The sequence below is a fragment of the Canis lupus genome, chromosome 19, assembly GCF_011100685.1.
Source record: "Canis lupus familiaris isolate Mischka breed German Shepherd chromosome 19, alternate assembly UU_Cfam_GSD_1.0, whole genome shotgun sequence".
Taxonomy (NCBI): domain Eukaryota; kingdom Metazoa; phylum Chordata; class Mammalia; order Carnivora; family Canidae; genus Canis; species Canis lupus.
Window position 1 is genome coordinate 7,461,279 of NC_049240.1, and position 27,562 is coordinate 7,488,840.

Here is a 27,562-nt window from a genome sequence, read left to right on the forward strand (position 1 = left end):
CACTTAATTGTGCCTGGATAACAAACCACAACAACAGTCAAAACAGTTTCCAGGAAAATGCTGTTCTCATGAGTATTCGAACCCTAAGCAAGTGGCATGGAAAGAGGAATGATCCTAAAACATGAGTTTTGCTCAAAATCAAAGGCTGATATCTAAGCTAAAACCTCATTTTCCCCTTATTGCCTAAAAACTATGCTAAATTACAGGTCAATTTGAAATCATTTTCATATTTTGTATTTCCTTATGAGTTCTAGATATAGATGTATCATAAAAATACAAGGGTTTTGGGGGCACCTTGGTGACTTAATTCAATTAGGAAATCCTTTGGCTCAATTTATGATCCCGGGGTCCTGGGATGGAGCCCTGTGTCAGGCTCTCTGCTCAGCGAGGAGTCCCCTTCCTTCCCCCCCCCCCCCGCCCCCCGCTGCTGGTGCTCCTTTTCTAACTTCTAGCTCTATCTCTCTCAAAGAAATAAAGAAAATCTTTAAAAAATATATAAAGATTTTTACTTTGTTCCCAATTTTGATGATGCACATATTTTAATGATGAAGGAAAGGAGTTAAATAAAATGATTTAATATTAAAAGAGGCATCTCTTAGGAAAAATAAACTATAGTGACAGTTTATGAAAAAGAAAATGTACACAACTTTGGTAGACACCAGATAAGATAATTCTTGCTTTTCATATACTTTCAGTTATGTTTAACAACTAGTGGAATGCTGTCGCTATCTACAAGGAGAAATCCTAGATATATGTGGGTTCCTTATATTTCTTTAAACAGACAAGCAAAGATCAAGAAACAATGATTTCATTCTAATCTTATGAACTAAAGAAAATATGTGCAGAAGTTAAGGAACTTGAGAAATAGGCAGTTATAAATAGACTTAATGTACTTGGGTCAGAAACAAAAATATCCTTCTCATTTACATCTCCACCAAAAAAGTTGAATGACTAGATTATTCTAGTAGTTTCGAAGGAGACCTCTATTAGTACTTTTTTATGGTACTACATACTGTCCTACAAAATGCAATAGCACTGAAGAGCAACAATGAATGATAAAGACACCCTCCAGATGAACAGCAATGGCTTTCCCCCCATAGTATATTGCCCTGTTGTCAAAATATGATTTATCTTTTTCCATCAAGCTCCTTTTATATGGGGCCTCTTTTTGAGGAAGAAGGATTCCCTGCTCTACTGATGTCAGTTCAGGCCTGGGCATGACAAATGATTTACATAATAAAAAGTAAAGAGAAGAGAAGTGTGCACCTGTACGTATGAGTCAATACCCAGTTCTCCCCTAGTCTCCTTCTCACTGTGTCCTTGCTCACTTATAAGCTGCTCCTTTAGCCCCAGCCCTAGCCTGAAGACAATGTGAGGCAGAGTTGATACTCAACCAGGACGGCCACTCAGTATAGGGGGGAAAAAAAAAAAAAAAAAAAATATATATATATATATATATATATATATATATATATATATATAATGTACTACATATATAATAAAGTTAAAAATGTATATATATATATTTTATCAGTGAACCAGTAAGACTTTATTTTTTTTATTTTTTTTATTTTATTATTTTTTTTTATTTTATTTTTTTTTTAAGACTTTAAATTTAAACTGCAACATAACCTAAAGTAAGTAGACTGATAACCTACCCCCAAATAATTAGCTTTATCTTGATAGTGATTGATTTATGAATGCACATGGGATCCCGTTTAGGAGTTCTGCTGAAAGCTGGCGAAAGGTTTCTTTGCTCTAATTAGGAGACACTGAAGGGAAAAACAAAACAAAAGCCTCTATCCTGCTGGTGTTCTCATTGCAATGACTAAAGCGGCTCTAGCTATCTCACAATAATCATGGAGAAAGGCAAAAACCCAGAGGATCATGTAAAACCAGAAGCAGAGCCCTAATTTTCTGGGCCTGTGGTTTCTTTTATCTCTAGACATATTTTAAGGAAAATAATCAATCTCTCTTTTTTTTTTTTAAGATTTTATTTATTTATTCATGAGAAACAGAGAGAGAGATAGAGACAGAGGTAGAAGGAAAAGCAGGCTCCATGCAGGGAGCCCGACGTGGGACTGATCCTGGGTCTCCAGGATCACGCCCTGGGCTGAAGGTGGCGCTAAACCGCTGAGCCACCCAGGCTACCCAGGCTCTTTGTTTTTAAAGCCAAGTTGACTCAAGTCTGACATTTTCTTCTTAGAGTGCAGTATGAGGATTATCTGTATTCTAACTATAGTAGTAGATATTTTTATATATGTGCAACGGAATACATCTTTAAAATGTCACTTTTAGGCCTATTATTATATGTTATAATTTTAAAATAGAACCCTATTTTCACAAAATACCATTTACCTTAGTTTCTACGGTTGAGAGTCTCTTGTTTTCATTGTCGTTGGGTGCATAAAATCTAGTAACCATGAGAAAACCACTTTCAGAAAAGCTTAGCAGCACTGCCAGATAATTTATTTCTGAAAATAGTGTGCAAAGTCACCATGACTTTCTTTCTTCCTTTATGTTTGTTCTTTTTTTGAGGTAGACACTTTAAAGGTGTTCTTATTTCAAAATCAGAGTATTAAGGATTTTGTTGGTGGAACTCTGTGAGGATTTTCAATTCTGCAGCAGTTTATAAATGATTGGCAATGAGTTGTGCAACCCTACAACTTTGAGAACATACAACATTGCACTTGGCAGATAGATGTTATACTTCACCAAAACGTCATGAGCTGAAAATACAAATATCATAATAGTTTTCTGACTTCAAATTAATTTAATAAGCTGAATATTTGAAGACCAGATAAAATGTAGAGCCTAGTTTGTTAAAAACTGTATTTATCTAAAATTACAGCTTTCTACATACCCCTGAATGTGTTATTTGTGCAACACATGATACTGGTGAAGTTTCTGTTTGTATTTTACATACACATTAACACTCATTCTCTATGATGGGAGTGAAATATGAGTCGTTTGGGTATCCTTGAAGACCCTGGGAAAGTGTGAAAGGACATTTGCTTCAGTTTATTTGGAAATGGAATGCAAAGACAGTAGTTCTCGGAAAAGTTTCCTTAGAGGTAGACTTCAGCAGGCTAGGGAACCACCAGAGAAAGAAATGTGCCATTCATTAATGAAAAATCACAGCTTACATCTAACTTAGCCCATAACCAAGAAGCTTCAATGCCAGCTTCAAGGGTGTGTGAAGGATCCTATTTTCAGAAAGGCATGACTTGGCTTACTGCCTCACTTATTGCCATCTTGGTATTCATAATGCTTTTTGTACATGGGACTCTGCATTTTTCAGTTGGACTGGGCCCCTAAAATTTTGTAACTAGTCATGCCTGGTTTCAATATGCCCAAGTTTTAAAATGTAATGATTGAGCAATATAGTCAAAGGTTATAATTTAAGGGCTAGAGGATGAGAAAGGATTAGCACATTCAACATTGCCCATTAAGTAAGATGAAAGTCAATATTTGTATTATGATCTATGAAGTAAACTTCTTATGATATTTTTTTTATTTGAATACAGTTCACACACAAAGTCACATTAGCTTCAGATGTACAACATAGTCATTCACCTTCTCTGTGTGTTATGCTACACTCAACACAAGTGAAGCTACCATCTGTCACCATACAGTGCTATTACAATATCATTGCCTATATTCTCTATTTTGTGCCTTTAGTTCCCATGACTTCTTCATTTCATAACTGAAAATAGGCTGATAACAAAGCATATGGGCTACGTTCTTAAATACCATTCTGGTCAAAAAGAGTGATACAGTTATAACGTGTATCCTGTTTTTTTTTCCTGTTATTTACAGATTTGAGTTTATTTTTAAATATAGATATTCTCTGTTCTCAAGTAAGGATTTTTAGTAAACATTTTACTAACTAATCATCAAATAAATTTTATATTAATTGTGTAGGATTGCCATAACAAAATACCACGGATTGCTTTAAGCAACAAAAATATATTTTCTCATATGTTTGGAGGCTAGAAGTCCAAGGTCAAGGTGTTAGCAGGTTTGGTTTCTCCTGAGGCCTTTCTCTTTGCTTGCTTAAGGCTGCTTTCTAGCTATGACCTTGTATGATCTCTCCTCTGTGTGCAAGAGCTGCTGGTCTTTTCCGAATTTCCTCTTCTTGAAGTACAACTGGTCAGATTAAATTAGAGTCTACTCTAATGGCCTTTTAACTTAATCACCTCCATAAAGGCCTTATCTCCAAATATAGCCAAATTGTATGGTGGGGGTGGGGGGGATTAGGGCTTTACCATACAATTTATTTTGGGGGGAACACATCTCACTCATGATAACTTCTATGTAGCAGAAACTGTTTATGCCTTACAAATGGAAAGAATATAATAGTGGAAATAGACCTACAAAAAGCCAAAAATGTTCTGTGAGGTGGGGCATACAATAGAGGAAATAATTATTTTTCTTGATAGATCTAAATAAGATAGTTTCTGAAGACAGATATTTACAAATACATCAAATAGCAAAAGTATCCCATATGGAAAAATTTATAGAAGAAAAGGCAGAGTACGAAAGTGTTTGCATTTTTATATGAGTGGCAGTATTTTTTGATTAAAAAATATACTGCAGAAATACAAATATGGTTAGAAGAAAAGCAGGTAAGGAATAAAATATAGGTCAAAGTCATAGCTTATTCAAAATTTACCTTGAAATAGATTACATGCTGCAGAAATAAGAACAAGCCTATATATTCCAATGCTCCTCAATTCAGAGTAAATTGACACCATTGAGTTGTGTACAACTGCACAAATAATTTAGCAAGAATGAGCCTTAGTTTGCTTTCCTGAACAACAGAACTATGACAGACATGCCAATCCTTTCCAATTCCATCATCCTATTCTTTTTCAGAAACAAGATCTTCAATTTTTAGTTTAAAAAACTGCAGCCCAAGTAAAACACTACTTTCTCTAGGTTCTCTTGCAGCTATGTTTGGTCAGTGCTTCCGGGTTGCCTGCTTCCGTGTAAGTGAAAGTGCTTTGTGCACTCTCCTGTAAGAACCCTTAAAAGAGGGCCTGTGTGCCTCACTTCTGTTCCCAGCCGTAAAGTCCAAGGCTGGCTGGTACTCCAGTGGTCACCTTGGAACATGGGAATAAAGTTATATCTTAGGGATTGTAGATGAGAGAATTGGAAGCAGTCAGGGTTCTATACAATTTGTGGAGTAAAGCAAATGCACCACACTTGACCACCTGTTGACCTCTTCTAGTCTACCTGTAGACATAATATTTTACCTACATTCAAGGTCTATCATTTTGCAACTTCTATCACTTCAATAGTATTGAATCCTCTTTAGGTTCACAGTGTTGTTACAATGGTATATTAACAATGAAAATATGGCTAGAGCACAACAAGTTCTTTTATTTCCTTATAAGTAAGGAAGGCCATCAAATTCTGAATCTTTAGGGTGAGACACCAGCATGAGAGTAAATCAGTTAAGGAAAGATAGCTTTCAGAATTGTCAAAAATATATCCAAGTGGGAACAAAGGAGTCAAAGAGATACTAAGAATATCACAGCATCTAGGATATGAAAATACAAAACAATATATTCTTAGATGGATTAGTCCACAGATGATGTAAAAATAAGTAGGAAAGTAAATTGTTAAGCAAGCAAAGATTAAATGCAGTGTCTGAGTGGACAAGGAACAGTAAACACTTAGAAAACACGGGCAAAAACTTCAACTTCTTAGGCAACAGGGACAAGAATCAAGTCAAGGGAACATGAGCATTGAGGCACCTGGGTGGTTCAGTGGGCTAAGGTCCAACTCTTGATTTTGGCTCAGGCCATGAACTCTGGGTTGTGGGATCCAGCCCCAAATTGGGCTCCAGGCTGGGCATGGAGCCCATTTGGGATTCTCTCTCCCTTTCCCTCTGCCTCTCTGCAAGCCCCTCCCCAGCTACCTACACTCCTCACAAGCATTTGAATCTTAAATTTTGTAACTGGATTTAGGTAAATCGGTATATTTGTTGTATTTCAAGAGTGGTAAATATTTTTCTATTACTCAAGTAAACATGCATTTGAAATATTTATAAGCATGATTTTCTAGCCAGATGATAGTTCCTTTGATGATCCAATATTCTGAAAGCAGCCCAGTTATCCTACTTACAATCTAATTTATTTAATATCTGACAAAAATAATACTCCATATTTGATTAGAAACTCAAGATGAAACTTTTAAGATATATTTTTAGATGACTGTGTAATTTATTGCCAATAAATAACCCTTAGCTTGCCCTAAAAATTGAAATATTCCACAAGCACCTCACAAAATCAGTGACAGATTCCAGAAAGTCAGTGAAATTGCTTTGTAAACTGTAAAATACTGAAGTAAATTCAAATATCTCTCTTACTATTATAGCTCTGAAATGCAGTTTCTCACATTGTAAACAGTAGCTAATTTCATTTGTTGGGTATTTGTGATTGTCAAATGATTCAAAGCCTGTTAAAGTAACATGGAATATTATGAGGTGTTATACAAATGGTAGGAATATTTTTAAATATAAACTATGATTTACTGTATTAAAAATATTTTTTCTTTAATACATTACACTAACCAAGCTTAAAAAGGGAGAATGCCAGGTAATTGAACTATTCAACAGTAACAATTTACAAGATTTGGAGTACAATACAAATATAGATACAATAATACTACTAACCTTTTATTAAAAGGAGAGTTTTTATCAACTAAGGAAAATAAAAGGGATTTTTCGATCATTTTCTCAAGGAAGCCACCAATTAATTTTTCTGTATTTACTGAAAGAAAAAAGAATATTCAAGGAACTATTTGCAAATAAGTAGAAAAATTACCCTCTGCTTATATTTAAAAGTAAAAAGGAACATTTCACCCAAAGGTCCCCACACTCGAGATTCCTACAGAAAGCAGAAGTGGAAAAAAAAATCAAAACATAATGGCATCAACACATTTTTCTTAAATCTAAGATTCTGCACAATATATATATTAAAATAATTGTTAGAAGTAATGAAGGACACAAATATTTGGCCAGTTGAACTTCAACAAAATTAAGAAATTCTGTGTTTTGGGATCCCTGGGTGGTACAGCGGTTTGGCGCCTGCTTTAAGCCCAGGGGCGATCCTGGAGACCCGGGATCGAATCCCACGTCGGGCTCCCGGTGCATGGAGCCTGCTTCTCCCTCTGCCTGTGTCTCTGCCTCTCTCTCTCTCACTGTGTGCCTATCATAAATAAATTTAAAAAAAAAAAATTAAAAAAAAAGAAATTCTGTGCTTCAAAAAACACAAGGAAGTAAAACGACAGTCTATAGACTTAGAGCACCTTTACAACCTAACAGTAAAACACAAATAACTCAATTTTTAAATTAATGAATAATCTGAATAGATATTTCTCCAAAGAAGATATACAAATGACTAATAAGCACATGAAAAGCCACTGTATCAGTATCATTAGGGAAATGCAAGTCAAAGCCACAATGAGGAAACATTTCACATCCATTAAAATGGCTATAATCAAACAGACAGATAATAGTAAGTGTTGGAGAAGATATGGAGAAATTGGAACCCTCATAAAGTGCTAGTGGGAATATGAAGTAGATAAAGTCAAAATTATAAATATTCAGAGAAAATTAAATAGGATAATTTGTCATAGTGAAAGCATGAATAAGAATATTCCATTTTAAATGACTTTTATTGGGAATAATAAGGCAGCTGGTTCGAAATACAGAAAACTTGGTTTCAATTTAGATAGTAAAAATGATATATGAGGACTATTCAAACTTAAGGTCAGCCTCCTCCCTAAAAAGTACAGAATCAAAAAGAAACATATTAAGGCCTATGTAAGTAAAAAGAAAGCTAGAATTCAATTCAGATTACTCTTATCTGGAGATGAATGATTCAAAAGAATTTAATTGGGTAGTTATTAATAGAATTTTTGGTTTACTGCAGAAAGCTTTTGATAACAGGGATTTGCATATTTAATGAGGTTCTGTTAGGTAATCTTTAGAGATATAGTAGCAAAGATAATAGCAGAACACTCCTGTTCCACTTTATTAAGTGGATGTTTCTAAGTTGAACTTTCCAGGTTTCAGTTTCAATAAGTGCTCATTTGCAAGGAAATATTGTCCAAAAACTGTCTCTTCATTACCCAGATAAGAATGTTGGTAGATTCATAGCTTCACAAACTACCCAGCTTCTCTGCCTCATTCTTGATATACATCAGTGGCTCAAAGCTAAAAATGGAATAATAATTAATGAGTCATCTTGACAGCTACAAATGCTCCATAGTGATTTATACTGGTGTTTGTTTACAACAAATTCTTTCCAGAATTGGAAACCCTTACTTGGTTGTTTTGATTGTCAAGTTTCATGAAAAAAACACTGCTTAAAAAACATTAAATTTATTTGTACAGAATATTTATGTCATCAGATACCTCATTACATAATTGAAAATATCTGGGATTTATATTACCTATAACTTGATTAAGAAGCAAAGCTCAAAAAACTGTTTTCTAAGAAAATACAACTATTTTTCAGTTTATTAATATATTGTAGGTACTATGAAAAATGGAGCATTTGATGATGGTATAAGTATTGTACCATAATTAAAACTGAAGTACTTTGGACCTGAGTATTATGCAATATCTAACAAAGATGCCTTTATTCACACCTCCCAGATGCCAATTGAAATAAACAATGGAATATACACATAAGAGAAATCTAATTAGTACAAGTGTTTGATTAATTAGAAACCTCTGTTTGACAAAAATACATCCTGAATGAAATTAATCAACAAAAAGAATTGAGTGGCTCAACAAAACTAAATCATGAAAAGGCAGAGCTGAATAAAAGTCAGGTTCAATTGGTTAAGAGGATATGAATAGTTGCAAGATTTCTTCTTCATTTCTTATCACGTTGTTCTATATATTTTATTATTTTTTTCTCTCCCGGTACATAGATAGTCCAGTCCTCTTTCATGCATGTAACCATGGCAATTGGTAGCTCTAGATTTTTATCAAGCCAGCTTAGAGACACAAAGTAAAGGAGATTTCTTTCTTGAGGCATTAAGATATAAAATTCTGGCAATAGACCCTGATTAGCTTTGTAAGAGTCATACTACTCAGCCTGTGTCAATCACTGTGGGTTACAGTATTTGGTCCAGGCCAGATTACATGGAATTCATCTGAAAATGCAAGGGACTCTGAATAGCTACATCAATTTAGAAAAAGAAAGCAAAATTAGAGTACTTACATTCCCCAATTTCATAACTTACTACAAAGCTACAGCAATGAAGACAGTATGGTACTGGCATATGGACAGACATATGACCAATGGTATAGAATTGAAAGCCAAAAAATAAGTCATTACATTTATAGTTAGCTGATTTTCAACAAAGATGTCAAGAAAAATCAATGGGAATGAACTCATCTTTTCAACAAATTGTGCTGAGACAATTGGTTATCCACATGAAAAAAAAAAAGGAAGTTGAGGTTGAGCTGTACCTCAAATCAAACCATACAAAAAAAAAGTTAACATGGATGGCAGACTTAAATACAAAGGTTAAAAATATAAGCCTTAGAAGGAAATACAGAGCATATATTTATGATTTTGGATTTGGCAATGACTTCTTCAATATGACACTGATAGTGACAGCAAAAATAGGAAAGAATACCAAAGTAGACTTCATTAAAATTAACTACATTTTTCTCTTCAAAAAACACCATCAAGAAAGTGAAAAAATGACCAAAAGTCTGGGAGAAAATAATTGCAAATATTACTACATATATGGGTGTATTTATGTGTATGTGTATATATACACACACATAATAAAATTATATATTATACTATATATAATATATAATAAAATTAAATTTATCACTGGATATATATATATCACTATATATGGGTGTTTTTGTGTATATATATTAATATATATGTATATATATATATATTGTTTATATATTGTATATATATACATATATACAATATGTGTACAATAGATGTGTGTATATATACACATACAATATATGTATATATGTATATGTATGTATATATGTATATGTATATGTATATATATGTGTGTGTATATATATATGTATATATATACGTATATATATATACACACACAAACCCCAGTGGTGGCTGGGGTTTAGCTCCACCTTTGGCCCAGGGCGGGATCCTGGAGACCAGGGATCGAGTCCCACATTGGGCTATCTGCATAGATCCTGCTTCTCCCTCTGCCTGTGTCTCTGCCTCTCTCTGCGTCTCTCATGAATAAATAAATAAAAATCTTTTAAAAAATGTCTCATGACTCAACAATAAAACTGAGCTCAATTAAAAATGAGCAAAACAAGGAAAAAATGAAGAAACATTTTTCTAAAGAAGATATATTTATATCTATATACCTACATCTATCTTTCAGAAATACCCATCAAGAGATAAATAAACCATCAGCATACCTGTACAATGTATAACAACTATCAATAAAAGAAATAAATGTTTGACACATTACAACATGGCTGATCCAAAAAATAGTATTCTAAGTGTAAGAAGCCAGGGACAAAAGAACACACAATGTATAATTCCAATTGTATGAGATTTCAAAAGAAGGCAAATATAATGAGGCAGAAAATTGATGAGATTAGTGGTTGCCTTGTCTCTAAGCGTATATTTTAGGGTGATGGAAATGCTGTAAATGTATATAATTGCAATGATTGTACAACCCTATGAATATACTAAAGTTTTTTGCACGGTACATTTAAACAGTTGAAATTTGTGGTACCTTAATTGTAACTCAATAATGCTATTTTTAAAAAGGCAGGAGAGATCTAAATGAAATATTTTTTGTAATATCTATTGCCACCAGAATGTGCCAATATGCTACAAAATACCACTTCAAACTCACTGGCTTAAAGCAATAACTATTATTTTCAGTCATGATTCTGTAGGCCAATTTTTGTGAATCTTCGTGTCTCAGACTGGCCCATTAATGTGTCTGTGCTGAGCAGCCTCCAGCTAGGTGGCTCTGTAGATTTTGGACGTTTGCTCAACAGTTTGTGAGGGGGAGACTAGCTTTAAGCTTCTACAGGATTGTCTCAGATTTGCAAATTCTTCTTCCCTCTGCAGACTAGTTAAAATATTTTAATAATAAAGAGAGGTGAGCACAAAGAGAAGGATAAATGCATGAACAGTTTCCAGTTTCTGCTTCACTCACAATTACATACATCTCATTGGCCAAATCAAATCAAATCACATGACTAAATTCAGAAATAAGAGGATAATTTACCCACCTTTCTGATAGGGGAAGCAAGGAGGCTGTTATATAACATAATAAAAGCTAATGATAAGACTGGAGAAGTGGACAATCCAGCTATTGCAATACTGGGTATTTACCCAAGGAACAGAAGAAGCTAATTCAAAGGAATACATTCATCTCTATATTTACAGCAGCATCTTTTAGGATAGCTAAAATGTGGGAGCAGTCCATCAATTGATAACTGGATAAAGATATGATTATAAGTATATAACTCAGCCATTAACAAAAGCATGAAATCTTGACATTTACTACAACATGGATGGATCTGGAGAGTATTATGTTAAGCGAAATTAGTCAGTCAGAGAAAAACAAATACCATATGATTTCACTCATGTGGAATTTAAGAAGCAAAACAGCAAAGGGGAAAAAAAAGAAGATAGACAAAGCAAGAGACAGACTCTTAATTACAGAAAACAAACTGATGGTTATTAGAGGAGAGGAGTTGGGAGACGGGTGAAATAGGTGATGGGGATTAAGGAGTGCACTGGTCATGATAAGCATTGGGTGATGTTTGGAATTATTGAAACACTATATTGTACAGCTGAAACTAATATAATATTGTATGTTAACTGGAACTAAAATAAAAACTTAAAAAAAAAGCTGGAGAGGTAGACACTAGCCAGAAAAATAAAGGAAAAAACAACAATAATAAAAGAAACAAGTCCATTCCTAAATTAACTCAAGTATATTGAAAAATAACATCACAATGTAATATTTTCTCATTATTAGATCCTTGTCTTTCTCTCTCTCTAGTTCATACACACAGACACACAGAAACACACACATACACATACACTTACACCGTGTAAAAACAGTAAAATGACAAAATCAGGTACCAGAGTGGTCATTTCCATGGAGAGTATATGGGATAAATTTTAGTTTTTATTATATTTCAGATTTTCTTTATACATATATTATACAAAAATAATTCTGAACTTATTTTAGTAATTATATAGTAATTTAGTAGTAAAAATGTAAATGAAATTAATAGTTTTAAGTTTTACAAAAATAATCTACTTGTCACAATTATTTTAAGTAAGAAGGTGCAATATATAATTATCCTTGGTTGACAAATCACCCAAAATATTAGACATGGAGAGAACCTTGGTGTTTATATAATCTAATAGCCCACTTTACAGGCAAGGAAACTGTGTATCAGAAATTGTAAGAGTTTTACTTAGTTAGAACAACTAAAAATATTTCAACAAGACCACCTCAGTCCCAAAATTGTTGACTATTTCTTTTTGTTGTCAATATTATGGTTTATTTTTCTTGTACTCTAATAAACTTATTGGGATTAAATTTAATTCAGTCTATGTAAGGATAAGAGGAGTTGACTTATAACATGGGATGCATTTTCTATATTTTTTTCTCCATTACTATGTTTTAATAAATTCTAGATCAGATGGTTTTATACCTTGAATTTTATACTAGCATTTTAATGTATTTTCTTAACATACTTGCCATGGTGTAAGTCACATGATGTCTCATATTTCCCACTTAAACTGGGACATAAACCCAATCAAAACCTTAGAATATGAACCTCCATTAAAAAAAATAATATTAAGGGACACCTGGGTGGCTAAGTGCTTGAGTGTCAGCTTTTTGCTCAAGTTGGGTTCCCAGGCTCCTCACAGGGAGCCTGCTTCTCCCTCTGCCTGTGTCTCTGTCTCTTTCTGTGTGTCTTTCATGAATAAATAAATCAAATCTTTAAAAAATAAATTAATTAAATAAATCATCCCTGGATCATTAAAATATTTGATAAAATATCAAAATCATTAAATTCAGTGGTTGCATACTACAAACAGTGGATATGGCCATACACATAACAATTTTATGTGGTTTTCCTTTTAGAAACTATCAGGAAATTATTAACTGACCACATTCCTTCAGATCTGGTAGCTCATTGGTAAATTTCTTTCTACAATTTGGAGATTTGAGATAGCATTTATGATTTTTCATTCACTATTGCAATAATATATTCATTTAATGATTCATTCATTCATTAATTCATTCAAACGTTCCACAGACATTTATGGGCTACCTACCATGTCTCCGGCACTATGCCAGGATCTAGATCATGAACAAAATACACTTAGCTTCCACCCCATCATTCTGATAGCCATCACTTAAGACTTTCATCAAGAAAAATATTATATTTGTTTAGCCAAAGAGACTTTAATTCATGGAAGGATTTTGGAAGGATTTTTGTTATGTAATATTTCAAAGAGCCCAATGCAACTTACAATAAAGATAATCACAATTGCATGATATATTTATGTGTGTATATGTGTGTGTATGTCTACATAATTATATTAAGCCCTTAATAACAAACTTATATTCAAGATAATAACATATATTGGTAAATTCATAGATCTCCAATAAAATATTTTTAAATTTAAAATTTTATCTCTTTTGGGACTTGAATTGGTGTTTCTATTTTAGAATTAGATTAGAATATTATATTTGCAATCATTTTTTAAGATATTCTTTTGCAGAATATGCATTGAGTGTTCTCTGAACAGTATCTGATGTGATATAAATGAATTTCAGCTTTGTCACCCTGGCATCTACTATGGTTTTGATGTGCTTTCTCTCCTCTCTCTCTCTTTTTTTTAATTGAAGAAATGAATGACCTGCATTCCAAACTCATCTTCGATTCTTAACACTGATAAAATTATTTATTATTAAGGCAGTGAACTAATGTCCCTACAAATCTTCATGTCCCTGCTGCAAATCCAAGAAAAAAGTTAAACCCAATCTAGGAAGTCAATTAGTTGTTTCAAAGTTCCAAGTGAAAGTAGCTTTGTTCTTTGGCTTCATGATCCTTGCAGAGTTCTCTTGTCAAATAACACACAGGAGGTCCCATTATTTGGACTCACTTCTCTTTGAGAAATGCCGTAGGCTTTGGATAATTGCTCATAAGATAAAGATCTACATTTTGAATACTATATAAATCTTTTGTGTAATATTTTACAAATTATATTTTTGTACTTTTATTATCTTTGAGCACCCTATGGTCATTTTTCAAAACACTTACCTCCTCTTATATTTTCAGAGATCTAAAGCATATAAAGGCTTCTCTGTTGGATGGCAACTATACAGTTCTCATTTTAAAATATTTTTCCATTCCTTGTTTTGATTTATTTCAAGTCACCTATGTATCAAATGACAAACCACTTGGTTGCTGACCTTTAAAAAATCCCAGAGCTTTAAGAGAAAACCATAGGGAACCTGTCCAAAATACTGCTCATTTTATAATAAGACTGCAGCAGTTTTCTTTTGCAATTTGTAAGTAGGCCTCTAACTAAGCATTTTCAAAAATATTATATACCTGGAACACATCCTATTTTGTTAATATATATATATATCAACAGGTAATATTATATACCTGGAACACATACTATTTTGTTAATATATATATTAACAGGTAATATTATATACCTGAACACATACTATTTTGTTTAAATATTAATATATATTAATTATAATTATATTATATAAATAATATTTATATTTATTTATAATAATATAAATAATATATACTCTTTTAATATATATACAAACTTCTGTCTTTTGCTTTTCTGAGACTGTTTGCTATTTACATGTTAGTGAAAGGATAAAAAGAAGGCAATATTATGAATTGGTAAACTATACTAAAGTAACAAAAAAATAGCTGATATCCTAAACTTGTAAAAATATTTTGTTTAGAAAACAAAATGAGAAGATTGACTTCCAGAATGATGAAATGAGCATCTCTCTAGGAGAGGTCATCAACTCTCCTACAAAAATAATAATAGCTAAAATTGGCAAAATAACTGAAAGTAAACATGTAAGAAATTTGTGAATTAACTAAACAATAGGGAAAAATTGAAGCACTGGTAATATGCTATAATATGGATGAACCTTGAAAGTATTATACTAAGTGAAAGAAAATCCCTCACAAAACCACATATATTGTGGTTACATTTATATGAATTATCAGAATATACAACTCTGTTGAGACAGAAAGTAGATTATTGGTTGCCAGAACCAGGAGCTGGGACTGGGTATGAGAATGAGAAATGTCTGCTAATGTTTATGTAGCTTCATTTTGAAATAGAAATAGAAAAAAAAAAGTTCTAAAATTAGATTTTGGTGGCAGTTACACATCTCTGAATGTAATTCTTAAAAACTGTATTTTATACTTTAAATAGGTGTACTGTATGATATGTAAAATATATTTCAATAAAACTGTTAAAACAGAAGGAAAAAAACAAAATGGTAATCCTCTACTACTAGCCAGACTTGAAGAACTTTATCACATATTGTCAGGAAATGGTACATATTCTGCATATTGCCACTCTGTAATGTAGAATGGAGTTTCTATTGGAACACAGCTCTCACTTCCATAACTATCCACCTGTATTTGGTATGAATCCTCTGAACACATTGACACTCTTCTTCCCTCAGTAGCCCTGATGCCACCGTGGCACTGATTTTCTTGTTGCTCTGTCTGGTTCTGAACCTTCCAGTCCTCACCCACCCTGTATTGTCATGCTCTTGTTCGTGCATTTAGCTCCCTCAAATCTGTTCTCTATCACTTGTGAGATGAACTTCTGTTTAAATATTGCTTATAAAAATAATATTCTCAGTAGATTCTGTATATCAACACTATGTTATTTCTATACCTAGAAAATGTACAGAATAAAATAGAATTAGGGATTTATAGAATCTAAAAGAGCAATCTTTTACATTTCAAGACAAGAACATTTTTTACAATATCCTATGTAAAATCATTGGCATATATTATATAAGTAGGTTTAAGAAGAGCACACACACACAAACAAGATTTTCAACACAGTGTCCCACAAAGCATTGTTTCACAAGATAATTTTTAAGTTAAAAAAAAAGTAGTCTGGATATAAATGTGTTTGTGAGAAAAACAGATCAAACAAAAGTGAAATACTTGTGTTTCCTTATGGAATTCCATAATTACCTAAATGGAGTGAAATGAGGCACCTAGCTGGCTCAGTCAGTAGAGCATGAAACCCTTGATCTCAGGGTCATGAGGTCAAGCCACATGATGGGTGTAGAGATTGCTGAAAAATAAATAAATAAATGTAAAAAAAGTAAGTAGGTAAATAAATAAATAAATAAATAAATAAATAAATAAATAAATAAAGGGATGAAGTGAATTGTGACTCTCAAGAAAAGAAAGAAAGCGGTTTCCCAAACGTATTTGAAGACAGTAACCTTTATCATGAACATCAGCATTTTTAGATGTTATAAAACACACTTTTAAAAACTATGAATCATATAGTTTTTAAAAACTATGCAAAAATAATTTTTTCAGTAAATCAATTCAGGAGTTTAATTTCCTTAAAATCTAAGAAGGAGTCTATGTATTCACCACTTTAATTCTAATACTGTATTTGATTTTCTTTTATTTTACTGCATTTGTATGAAAATAATACACATGCACTATTTTACTTATGTGTAAAAAGTCAAGTGGGAGAACAAGCTATAACAATAGTAAATTTCCCATCTTCTTTCACTGCTCTAACCTCCTACATGATGACAACTGCTAGCAAATATTTTTGCTCTTTATCCTATTCATCCTCACATTTCTAAAATGCATGCTGTATCTTATTCTGCTTTTCCTTTTTTCCTAAAATTCAGTTATTTTTATCGACCCTATTTTTCTCAAACTTTCACTTTCTCTTCCCCCCACACACAGTTCACCACTCCTACACATGTTGATTATTGTTCCATCTTGAGGTGTGGTCAAATAAGTATCCTTTGTTTATACTAGTATAAATATGTAAATTATGCACATAATGAAGCCACATAGTAAAATAAGATTGACTTTTCATTCTTGTAGACTTTTCTATTTATACTGCAGTTGATGATTGTGAATATGTGGGTGTATCTGCGTGTTGCTTCATTTTCTATATACCCTTCACCAATTTATTCAAAACTTTCAAACTGAGCTGGAAAATTTCTTTCAATGTATTCAAACATCCAATATTCCATATATCTATTCTTCTGTGAATCTTCATCACTTTCTCTAAACTTCCAGGTTTGTAAGCAATTGGTAAGTCTTTCCAAATACTAAAGGTAATAGTTTTACAAAACATTTTGTCTAATGTGTGACAAGCAGGTTTCCACTTAGTAATTCAGTGACTCAGTCTCCTTATATCTTTGGTGCACTCATCTTTAATTATATGACTGGATGGTTATTTTTAAATTAAAACATAGAATAAGAGAATCACTCACAAGAAATTTTTGTAAGTCAAGCAAGAAGTATGATGTATCATTTGTACCTACATTCTATTTGACACAACCCAGTCATAGGGTTTATTCAAACTATGCAAGGGTAGGAAAATACAGGTTAGATGTGGGGCAGGAAAAGGTAGAAAAACTGCACTAGCCTTCTTTGCCACCCTGAATTTTAATGATAAAAAATAACAATACAAGCATTTCAGTTGTTGAAGCCAGTAATTTAGCAGGTTATAAGAAAACCTAGGACTTCTTCAATGGCATCATTTAAATCAGGAAAGAGTAAAGTAACGTCTTCAAATTTTCACATATAAGAGACTGTGACACCAGAATTTCATAATAAATTGAGACTAAATTGAAAACCAAGATACATTTGCAAATACGTAAAGATTCCAAACTTTTTGATTTACTCTTTTGGCAAATTCCACTAGAAGATGCATACTAATGATTTAAAGATGGATTAAAATAATGAATTAAAAAAAATGGGAGGCCAGAGTAAGAAAGAAAATACTGACAGTGGGTACTGACTGGTTCCAGGTAAACATGGAATTAAAATAATGAAATTTAGGGACACCTGGGTGGCTCAGTGGTTGAGCATTGCCTTCAGCTCAGGGCCTAATCCCAGGGACCTGGGATCAAGTCCCACATCCAGCTCCCAGCAGGGAGTCTGCTTCTTCCCTCTGCCTGTCTCTGCTCCTCTACCTTTGTCTGTCATGAATACATAAATAAAATCTTTAAAATAAAATAAAATGATGAAATTTATATACTTATTAACAAAAGAACTTACTCTAGTTAATTTAATAATGATGGCATAGAGTAATGATTATTACTTTAAAATAGTGATCTCTGACAAAAATGTATAGAAGAAAATGAACAAAATATTAGGGGTTGAGAAATGGAGAAAGAGGAGGAAGGTTGTAATGATGTACCATTTTTCTTATCATTCACATGCTATCAGTAGACTGAAATTTCAACCTTCGTATTTGGAAAGCATAGGTTTAAGTGTATTATTTAATGTTTAAGGTGAACATTTACAGAACTAATGCAAACAAGGTATTTAGTAAGCCAGGCAATGCTGAAAAAACAAATAAAAGCAACATATGTCTAAAATAAAATATAAAAATAAATTAAAATAAAATATATTTAATAAAGGAAGGAGAAAGTTATGGTCAATAAAAGAATAGCATAATTCAGATTATATATTTCAAAGTCAACAAAACCAACTGAACATGTTTAATTATTAACTAAAAATAAAATAATATTAAAACACAATAAAAACAATGAAGAATTTAAAGACAGATTAATGCTATGCAATTTTGCATTTGAAAAGATCACTGAGGGGACAGCTGGTGTGGAGAGGGTACAAAGACTTAGGTAGGCGACCATCATGATAGGCCAGTAGGTGACAATGTTTGACTTCATAATGGAGATGAAGAGAAAAGGAGACAATTTTGGTCTACCTTAAAAAAAATTTATTCAGGAGAGAGAGAGTGTGTGTGTGTGTGTGTGTGCACATATGTGGGCTTGGGTTTGGTGGGGGGAGAAAGAGGGAGAAGGCGTTACAAGCAGACTCCATACTAAGCTTGAAGTGCTACACGGGACTCAATCTCATAACCCTGAGATCATGACCTGAGCTGAAACCAAGAATCAGAGGCTTAACTGACTGAACCACCCAGGTGCCACTAGATCTACTTTTAAGTTCATTGGTAATGGATGGGTTTGGGAAGTGAAGGAGAAATGTGTATCTAAGGAGTGCAGCCCTACAGAAATCCATTTTGCAGCCAAGAAATCTACATCAAACACTGTGGAACTGTGCTACAAGCATATCTACCTAATAGAGTAAAAGGCTCTGCTGAGTTTTGGAAGTAGGAAGGAAGTGGATCAAAATTGGTTTGGGACATGTGAAGTTTGAGATGCATAGCAAGTCTTACAAGGGAAGTAAATACCTAAAATATAGTAAAAGGTAAGACTAAACAGACAACTATGTATAAGAGAAAGGGAAATCAAGGAATGGAAAATTGTTATGCGAGAATTCAAGATATAATAAATTGAATAACAACATTTTCATAATTCATTAAATTTATGTGTTGACAGAGGAAGTAGTGAGGTGCCTATGTTAGCAACATTCTATTATAATGTTAAATACGAGAAAAAAAAAAGAAAGAAGGAAAACCTTCCTAGAATTAATAGGGAAAACTAACTGCAACGATCAAGTTTTCTTTAGATGAAAAAAGTTGTGAACAAGGAACTCATGATAGAAATTAGGAGGAAGATTTTAGTTCATAAAGAGATATATATATTTGTGCATACAGCACATACAGAGATGCTGTAAACAAATCACAAATTTAGAAATCTAATGGAAATATACTATTTATCTACTATGGATGTCATTTTTTCCCAAGAATAATTCAAAATAAATTAAAATGTAATTTAAAAAGACAAATAAAAAATATATATCCACAAATGTTTACTTGAAAATAGAGTGATTTAGATAGTTATCTTCTGAATCATATGTGAACAAATTAGCAATTCAGATTATGCCTTACATTAGAAGGTAGAAAATACTTAGAAGAGCATGAATATTTTCATGGAAATTTCATGAGTCCTCCCAACAAACAGACATATTTCCAGGCAATCTGACTGGAATTTCAATGAAATCGATAATTAAACATTTGTGCCTATATAACTTATTTGACATTCATCTACGTAGTAGAATATGTAAAGAGTTCTGTAAGTAAACACTGCATTGCTTAAAAAGTTAGTTCAGCATTCATGTAGCTGAAAATATCATAAGCATTTTATATCTCTAACTTTAGCTGTGAGTGCATGATACAAGAAAGAATACTGAAAAAATTACTGAAAATTGGAAAAAAAGAAAAGAAAAATAAATCTGAATACCAGAAGATCTGGCTCCTTTCCCTCACTTTATTCTTTTGTACCTTTGGCAAAGCGCTTAGCATCTTCAGTTCCAGCTTTAATCATGCAGCTAAAGGACTGAAATACATTTCTTTCTAAAAGTCACCAGCTGTTACAAAACTCAAGGATTTTCTGAAGCTACTCAGGGCCTCAGTGAGAGCTGAACACCTGTTTTATAACCTCCAATGGAAGGTTCTTTCTAATAAGCCTTCCGACTTCCAGAAGTTGATGGAATTTCCCTTTTCTCATTTTCATCTGTGGTGTACACTTAGTCTGCAATATTCAAAATTACCGCTAAATCAACGATGGTCTCCAGGTAGATCATGTGATCATGTTTATGAAGGTTATCATTCCATCAATGTCTTGACATGATTTTGTCTAGCTAATCATAGCACAAATGCATACATATCCAGAAAACTAGGGCAGTGACCAGCTAGGCCCCACAACAAGACTCCTGGAGTAGTGTTCCTTGAGAAAGACCCATAGGCATAAATGGTTGCAGGTGCAATGGCCTCCCTCTGCTCATTGCATTCTAGGGGAGCACACAGAAGTCTAGCAGGACCAGGCTAATCAGAATTTGGAAGATGGACTCTTAAGAGTTGGGGTGGGTGCTTCAGCGGCATAAAGAGTGCAACACAGACCCAGCTCCTCCGCCCTTGTGGTCTGGAACCTGAACACACTGGCCATGGTTTGTGGAAAAACCTTGGTTTGTGTTCCATCAAATCACTCAGTGATTGTGACTGGAGGTGCCACTAGCCATTCAGCTCAGGCTGTTCCCATGGCATTTGCAGAAAACAACTCCTTTGTCAATAGTTCCCAGGTGCATACTGGACTTCCCGTGTGCGTATCGTGTCTCAGCGTATAGCTCCTCTACACATGTAAGTACAAGTGAACATGTGCACGGGTATGTGTTGGAGCTGGGAGGTAACTGGGAAATAACTCTTTCCCTTCATCCTGAATTGCACTGGAGAAAAGGTGGTCTTCTCTGAGGATTTACCTGAGGTCCTTTTAGAGGTAATTCTCTTCACACCAACCAGGACACTACAATTATTTTACCATTGTTTCTAGAGGCCTGTGGGTTGTACCCACACTTCTTTTCCACATTCACCTTTAATCACCCATCTCTCATGCATTTGATTTCAGCCATGCCAGCTTTCCTTCTCTCATTTTTTTCTTCCCTGACAGTCTTTCCTTTAAAACTCCCAAACTTGAAAAACCCTCTTTCTGTGATTTTCATGTGGTTCCTCTTACTAGCCATTTTTAAAAAACATGTTTTATTTACTTATTCATGAGAGACCGAGAGGCAGAGACATAAATAGAGGGAGAGGCAGGCTCCCTCAGGGACCCCAATGTGGGACTCCATTCCAGGACCTCAGAATCACACCCTGAGCTGAAGGCAGATGCTCCACCACTGAGCCACCCAGGTGCCCCATCTAATAGTCATTTAATTCTCACCTCACAATGTCATCTTTGCAGGCAGTCCCTGACAGTTTGTCTAATTTCTAATGTGCTTTTATTGTGCTTTTTATTATCTGTCTCCACCTACAAAAATGTTAATTACATGAGGAAAGAGATGCTCTTCTGTTCATTATTTTATCCCTGTGACCTAGAAGAGTGTCTGAGCCTTAGTAGGTATTGGATATATTATTTGTTGTGTGAATGAATGAGAAATATATTATTTATTGTGTGAAAGAATGAGAAGGCTTTCTGCAGAACAGTGAGGGGTTGGGGACTCAAAGAAAGGTGGAAGCCCTCAGCTGGGCACAGCAGGGCTCTTTACTAGTGGAGGTCACAGGACGTGAAGCTGACAACTGTCACCCAGCGTTTGAATCCACAGTAGGCCAACATGACTGAGTAGCCCACATAAAGGAGGGGGAATCTCATGCACACCTTTCGGGTGATTGGAGACTTTCCATTCTTTCTCAAATCTTCCTTAGGGAGAGGAAAACTGGGAGGCAATGAGGAGCAAGAGAGGGAGCTACAGCAGCCGGAACAAATGGAGATATCAAAGTCCTTTCAAAGCCAAAAATGTTAAAGGCACTCTAAACAATCAATCATTAAAACAACAACAACAACAACAAAACAAAAAACAAAAAACAAAAAAACAGCACACACATGCTCTTCTCAAACCATACGGATTTTTCAGTTATTATCTTTATGTTCATTAAATAACACAAGAACATATTATTCTAGTTACATTTATTTTTACTTCTAGTGATCTTTAAAACAATATAAAAAATAAAGCACTTGAACAAAAATATTCAAGCAGCTGAGCAAAGCCAAATTATTTCTTATTTGCATTTCTTATTTGCAGCTAAATGGGGTGGAAGTAATTAATTGCTTAGTAAGAATGATACATTTACATAGTGATTTTTAAATTGCCAGTTGCATCTTAAAGTTCTTAATGTGGCACAGCACACATTTTGGTAACATCTTAAGAAGAAAGTGTTTTATATCCTTGGCTACTTACTGATCCCTTGTCAATTTATATTAGGTTATAGTAGCAAAAACAATCACTAAAAAGCATAATTGTATGTACTGGAAGTAGGAGAAATGCTGAATACCCAGTTTCCATACCAATTAATTATCATCTTAGTGCAAATTATAAAGTTTTTAATTTTAAGTAGAGTGTTCTATGATTCATTTTTATTTATTTACACATTGCCAATGAGTAATTAATTGAGCAAACTTTCTTAGGTTTCTGTGGTATATGCATATATGTACAGCTTTATTGCTTTTCGTTTAATTTCAAGGTTAATTTATACTATTTAATTCGAAGTTGGTAATGTCTGATTATAACTTTTTTCACCTTCCTTCATAAATTTAGTTAAAAGTATTAATATTTCCCTAGGACACTAAAATAATCATTAAGGATTTTGACCCCTGTGGTCTAATAGTAACATTATTTTCATCTATAAATTCTTATTTTATATGTCTTCTCATAAATCTTTTTTTTTTTTTTTATTTATGATAGTCACAGAGAGAGAGAGAGAGAGACAGAGACATAGGCAGAGGGAGAAGCAGGCTCCATGCACCGGGAGCCCGATGTGGGATTCGATCCCGGGTCTCCAGGATCGCGCCCTGGGCCAAAGGCAGGCGCCAAACCGCTGCGCCACCCAGGGATCCCTGCCTTCTCATAAATCTTTGTTCTATTTTAACCTAGATGTGATGGGAACAAGATTGTTAAATAATAAAAACCCTTAACTGCTGTAGAAGAAGAGAAAACATGTTATATAGTCTTTAGAAAGACAGGATTTTTTCTGTAATACTTGCTTTAGAAGCCCTTCTCTTTTCAGTAGGTGTCAGAATGTTCTTAAAACTGCTTTGAGAACAAAATCCAGGGTAGAGAATGCCTAGATTAGAGAGAGCCATCCTCAGAAACAGAAATTAGGCACTGAAATTAGGCACACAGGAAGATAGACATCTAGAAAATATGTCTTTGGGCTTAAAATATAAACTTTGGGGGCACCTGGGTTCTCAGTCAGTTGAGCATCCAACTCTTGACTTAGGGTCAGGTCATGATCTCAGGATCATGAGATTGAATCCCAAGTCCCAGGCTGTCGGGAATCCTCGCTCAGTGAGAAGTCTGTTTCTCTCTGTTTCCCTCTACCCGTCCCCTCACTCATGCACTCCTTTCTCTCTCTCAAAGAAATGAATAAATCATATATATATATATATATATATCCTTTAACCTGAAACTAATATCACTCTCTATATTAACTACCTGGTATTAAAACAAAAACCTCAAACAAAAATATATATAAACTTTGAGCATTTCAGATAGAAAATACCAATTCTTTAATTTTGCATAATACTTCTATAATACTGCCGCCATCCAGCCATGCAAATGTGGGATAAAATGCAACAGGAGCGAAAATAAGGAAAAGACTAAGAGCCATGAGACAAAAAAAAAACAAAAAAAAAACAAAAAAAAAACAAAAAAAAATTCCATAAAAAACAAAAAACAATTTGGATAGAACTGAATATTATTGTTCCTTAGAGCAACAATTCAACACTTAGGTAGGTGTTTCAAAAGTACTACTCTTGGGGGGCCTAGGTGGCTTAGTTTTGATCTTGGCCTAGGACTTAATGTCGGGGGGGGGGTGTTCAAGCCCCTAGTTGGGCTTTGCCTTGAGTGTGAAGCCTACTTAAAATAAAAATAAATACAAAAAATTAAAAATAAAACAAAAACGCTACTTCTGTCATTCTTCAATAACCTGTTTCCTTTCTATGAAGATATGAAATAAAGAGCAGCTGAAGTCAGGTGCCATGAGATACTCAGCACTGAATACCTCAAGCAGCATGCCTAGCATTTGCTATATACTCAAATATATTTACTGAGTAAGTGAACAAACATTTGAGTAAATTTATGAATTAAAGAAAAGTCCACTAAGAATTGGAAGGAAAAATAATTTTCTTCATCTCAATCAAGATTTCATTTCAACAAATGGGCCAATCTACATAATATAACACCATTACAGATGTTCTGTGGAATTATTGTTCTATTTTCCAAGTTTTCATAATGCAGCATTCCTATAAACTCTATCAGAAAAGGTGCATGCATGGGATGCCTGAGTGGCTCCGCGGTTGAGCGTCTGCCTTTGGCTCAAGTCCCGGGATTGAGTCCCACATTGGGCTGCCTGCATGGAGCCTGCTTCTCCCTTTGCTGTGTCTCTTCATCTCTCTCTCTCTCTCTGTGTGTCTCTCATGAATAAATAAATTTTAAAAATCTTTAAAAAGAAAAGAAAAGGTACATACTTATGACTTACATTATTTTAATATCTATTTAACATAAGTAAGATGATAGTTATTTAATAAGAATTGAAATGACATGCCTCAAAACTAAAAGGATTCAATAAAACCTTTATTGTTTTTGAGTCAATGTATCTGGCTTCATGTTCTGTCTCTGCCAATTAACTTGATGTGTGTTTTTTGGTCATAATTCATCTAAAGCTCAGATTCATTTCTAAAATAGGAATACAAATATAAGCTGCTTAAGAGGGTTGTTGCGAGGAATAAATGTGATAGTATAGGTAAGCTAAATAAAATATGATACGTATGCAAGGGCATATCAGGAGTTTAAATACAACAAAGTTCTGTTGCTAATTTTATGTGTACATGTGGAAGATAGAGTTGATTGATGACTATTTGGCTTTTAAAAGATCCTAGATTCATAAACATTACCATGCATGTTTCACTTGAGTTGTAAAAGGCTTCTTAAAGCCAGTGATAATTAGGTTAGGTGGGCTATTTATTCTTTCTTTCCAATATCTATATTTGTATGTGTTAAAATAATGCAATCCTTCACATGTCTAATTTGAGAGATCAGGGACATTTAAAATAAGAATATGGTTTACATATTACAATATTATAAATCTATCTAAAACGCAGTCATAAAATGAAGAATTGCCTTTGCAAATACTATGTTTCAATACATTCGTTTAAAATAGTATTTTGAATGAATTTCAGCAAATAAAATATAATGAATAACTGTATTCTATTCATAGTTTATAATGAATAAAATTATATATAGTATATTTTATTCATATATAGTTTATAATGAATAAAGCTATATGTAATATACTCATTGTAGTTTATAATGAATAAAACTATATCCCAACTAAAACAACATTTTCCATTTTGGAATGGGCAAACCATTATTTCCAAAAATTCTTATTTAATTTTTTGAAAAATATCAGTTTCTAAAATAGGACCACCTTTTAAATTTGATGATTCTTTTTGAGGAGGTAACTGTTTTGTACACAAAGTATCCAATCACCCTCAGTAGGAAGATCTATACTAACCACTGCACAGTAAGTGGTTGCAATTGATGTTTCCTTGTTTGTCCTAAATCTCTATTTGAAATCCAAGTCAAGTACCTAATCTAATAAATAATCTAATAAATCTAATAATCTAATAAATTAGGTTTTATGCATTATATATATATATATATATATATATATATATATATATATATATTGCAGTTGTGGCTTCTATTAGAGGTAATATCCTTAATTTTGTATTGTAAATTAGAAACTTAAAAGTTGAAGTACAGGTATTAGGTTTAGGTACATCCAATTTTGGTTTTATTCAAACCTCCCTCGATAAATTCATTCATAATCTAATATTTTATTCCATACCGAGGCATTCAACTATAGTGAATATTTACAAGTGCACTGAGATTGCCTGAGTTTAATTCCTACACCATTCAACATCTCCATCTCTATGTCTTGGTTTCCTCACCTGCAAACAGAAATGATGTTGAAACAGAACCAGAAAGTGGTTGTGAGGAGATTAAATATGTTAATTTAACAAAACACGACAGCAGATATACCATTACTGATCAATAAGCTGTTATTGTTGTTATAATTGCTAATTGGTATGATATTAGGTGCTAGCATTTTTAAAAAATAACAATTGTAATAATAGTGTTGACGAAAATATCACTACTTCTATATAAGCACCTTGCTTAATAAGCATTTTCTGAACTGATTCACATAGATAAAATGACGCAATGTTAAAAGCCATTAACATAATTTTAATTAATTTTCCTATCTTATAAATGAGGAATTTGAGATCTGAAGATGTTAAGCAATATCCCCCAAGTTACCCAATTAATATATACTGAGGTCAGAAGTGGAATGAATCACTGTGATCTAGAGACTAGGCCTTCTTATACTATATTTGCTTACAATCTGTGCCTTCAACTAGTTCACAATTTAGATTAGAGAAGAAGAGGCTAAAATAAAGGGTTGCTTTAGAAAGTAAAAAGACTCACAACTTTATATCCAAAGCAATAGTTTTCAAAGGCATACAAAAGAAACTTAACTGTGAGCTGAGTCCTACAGGATGCATAGGCATTCCCCGCATGGATGAGAAGGACATTCATACACCAAGAATGGGACACAGACTGTGGAAGGGATATGCACGTATATATTGAATGCCAGAATAAAAATCAGCAATAGTGTGAAGTGAAAGCAGAGGAGGCTAAGAAAACCATTTGGTGCCATGGCATAAAGTTCTTGCATTCTTGCATGCTCACATGTAACAGTACATTGGAAACATTTCATAAGAA